The 3,606-nt window shown below is 41.7% G+C and overlaps 1 pseudogene; it reads right to left on the reverse strand.

Annotated features, from left to right (window-relative positions):
• Window positions 1-2,376: 2,376 nt before the first annotated feature.
• LOC138017707 (uncharacterized) lies at window positions 2,377-3,166 on the reverse strand (annotated as a pseudogene).
• Window positions 3,167-3,606: the final 440 nt, after the last annotated feature.

Genomic DNA, 3,606 nt, shown 5'->3' on the forward strand with positions numbered 1-3,606 from the left:
GGACCCGGATTTCCAAAACCTTAAGTTAATCGATTTGATACATTAGTGGTACCTGGAGGTTATGGGATAAACCAGGTTAATTTCATCACTTTATGCAGGATGTGGATGTTATTTGTGAATCAGGCATACCTTCTAGTCTCGCGTCTAGTCTTCTAGACGTGAATTCAGAGATTCGATTGAAATATTGCAGCAATCAGTCGACCTGCGACCTGTAATGACTGTAAACCGGTCTAACAAAAAATTGCACAGTTTGGTACCTTTTTGGTGGTCATCGGGAACTTAGCGTGACTTTTACTGTGGTAAGAGAAAAGTCCTTGAATTGACGTCTGCGTTTGGTGTCCATTTGAGAACTCCCGCGGCAAGCGCTCTCGATTGAGGAAACCGGAAACCAGAAACCGAACAGGCAAAATCGAAAACCGCGTTGGAAACCAGATCCGAAAATCTGCTTGTATTTTGGCCGAAAACCAAATGCTCAAAAAGGGAAAATCCGAAACCGTAAGAGACACAAAAACCAAAAACCCGACCATTTTTGGTGCAAAAACCGAAAAACCGGCCTAAAAAGTGACCAAAACCGAATAACCGAAAATCCCAACGCCCCCCTCCCCCAGTGTATCAATTAATTTTCACACAGGCAAACTGATGCCCCAGTGTGTTTCAATTTGATCTAAAGTAAAACACTGGGAAATTTCATTTCATTGATTTCCCACCATGTCACGCGCAGGCCGGCACATACAATATTAATCACCGTGACTTATCATTTTCCAGCTATCATGATATCCTGATATCATGAAATTGAACCTAACAGCAATTATTTTACCCCAACTGAATTCTAACTTTCCTCGATAAAAGACAAGTTCCCTTTCCACTTCAAAACTTCGATTCTCCGCGATTTTGGCGTTTGAGCATGAGCCTGTAACACCGGGAAGGCTTACAGCACTGAATTCCCCGACGTCAACATTGTTTACCGCTTCCATAACTCGCTTGAAAACATCTAAATACAAAAATCCATGACATTCAGACAACCACTGCTTAATTAATCCCCCCACAGAGGCCAAACAAAGTTATTCCATAAGGTTCGTCCACGTTTTTAGTTCTTTCTGAAAACCAGAATTTCGGAACGTGATCATCATTTTCCCGCCACAAATTACCGACTTGAACGCGACAAATCTCACTTCGAAAGAGCTGAAAGAACTTTCTTTTGACAAATTCGCTAACCTGTCGACCAACCAGTTGACTTGAAAGGCTGTACCATTTTTCCCCGGGTCCGAGGGTTGATACATAAATCCTAGAGAACGAAAAATGGTTCCGTGTCCCAGCACTAACCGCCACTGCCAATGCGCACCAGCAAACTGAAATGGATTTGCCTTTCCGCAAAACTCATCTCGCCCCTAAACATGGTCATTCAATAGAATATTAACTTCTTTTTTCTGCTTATCATATTCATTTACTACAGTCACTGACTTTCATAAAGTTTTATCTGTTACCGTAATGCCAGGGCTATTTCCGTTTACTTTACAAAATAACGTTCTCCTATTTTCACATTTACACGTCATCACCAACAAATACACTAACATAGCGGAGCCTTTTGAATGTTCAAGGAGGATCAACTGCAGAATACCCTGCCACCCCAATAAAGTTCTGCGTACATTGCTACGCGGTACACAGGAACTAATAAATTCAAGTCGAATTATGTAGTTTATTTCAAACAGTATTTCTCGTTCTAAAGGCATTACTCGATAATCAATCAGTTTTCGATTGATAATTTTATAGTTCAGTTATCTACAATTTTCACAAGATCGTAGGAAGAAAATAGCACTAGTTTACTAAGTAAGCTAGCCTGTTCCAGGCTCCCAGATAGTAGGGAAAGAGAAAAAAGTGCGAGCGAAAAATGAGTGAGGGCTTGGGCTTGGGCGTGGGTCTAGCCCCGCTCGCTTTTCCTATGCAGTCGTTTTCGTTTTCCCGACTATCTGGGAGCCTAGAACAGGCTATAAGTAAGCCTAAGCGCTCGTCTCAGTCATTAGGACTTAACGCTCTTTTAACTTTTTAGCTTTCATTTTACGGTGCGGTTAACTATACTTTTCACTTTTCATACAATATTTATACATATGTATGGCAATGGCAATATTTATACAATGCTAAGTGGTTCTTCCAACAACTACAGCCGTGTTTGTTATTCTCGCGCCCGAGAAAATTTTAGTGGAAGTAAAATCGAATTGAGTGGTTGACCGATAGTTTTCATTTGTCGCTCCCGTATTTGAAGATACAAACCTAATACTGAAATAGAAGATCTCTGGACCTAGGGTACGGAGGGTAGTGTATTTTTTGTGTTTGTAGGCAAGCCGTAAAACAGGAACTAGAGTCAATTTCGAAGAGTAATTAACGGATTGCAGAAACTGTTCCAGTGTTACTTACTTGACACAGAATTTCCTTCTGGCTCTCCAGATGGTGAACAAATTCAGTTGCATTTTCCAGTGTAGATTTCGAAATTTCAGTTGGTGGGGCAGAAGCTGGAACTCCGGCGAGAAGTTTAGTCATGGTGTGATTAAAAACATGCATTGCTGCCGCGACTCTTAGAACCAGCTCCGGCATTTTGGACTTTGGGGGGACTTTGCCGTCTCGGATGCCTTCGTTAACCTCTGCGACAAACTGATCGATGTTGTCCCTAAGGAGCTGCTGTGCGTTGGGCTCGAAGGTGACGTGAAGTTGACCATTGTCGTAGATGTTCTTGAAACTTTCATTGAAGTCTTCTATTACCTCAGTTAACAGGTGGTTAGCAGCCGTCTCCATTTCTGTGAGTGTCAGCCTGAACGCTAGTGGAATGGCAAACAGACCATGTCCATGGTCCGTTTTAGCGATCAGTCTCGCCACGTTGAGCAAAGGGATGACTCTGCTCTCCTCAGTCGAATAGTGGTATGAACTTTGTTCACCGGAGAACAACTTGCGTAACAGCTGAACGTGCCCAGTGGCGTTATCCTCGTCCGACTTCATTAACTTGTTAAGAATGTCAAAGACTTCAGGGGAGAGAATGAATCCTTGATGTTGATTTGCCAGCAGTTTCACCAATAGAGGACGTTGTTTTGCTGATAATTGGAGAAGTTAACTCTAAGTGTTCTAACGGGTCTTGGGTGGCATGCTGAATTGCGGACGATTTTCCTGAAAAGATTAACAAAAAACGGTATCAAAGATTGAACCAAATATGAAATTTTTTTAGGAAGGGTTGACCAATGTATCAAGTAGAGTGAAGGAATTTTCAAGTGATGTCACGATACGTTTACCTGTTCCCGGGTATCTTACAAAGATGGTGAAGATGTTAAGCGACTGATTGTGCGTCAATGTTTGAACTCACGATTATTTGGATTATAGAACGATTATGGATTATAGAGCAAGGTATTTTCATGAGAAGCGCGATAGTAGAATACCTTGGGTGTCTGAAAAAGTGCTTGCGATCGTATGATTCACAAAAATAGGATATTCGGCGTGACAAATTACAGAAAGGGTACAAGTAATGTATTTTGTTTTGTTGTTGTTGTTGTCGTTGTAACAAACGAGGCATCGATGCGCTCGATTAAGCAAGGGAGTTGAAATTCATTTTGACGACTACGAGAC

This window comes from Montipora capricornis, chromosome 9 (assembly GCF_036669925.1).
Source record: "Montipora capricornis isolate CH-2021 chromosome 9, ASM3666992v2, whole genome shotgun sequence".
Classification (NCBI taxonomy): domain Eukaryota; kingdom Metazoa; phylum Cnidaria; class Anthozoa; order Scleractinia; family Acroporidae; genus Montipora; species Montipora capricornis.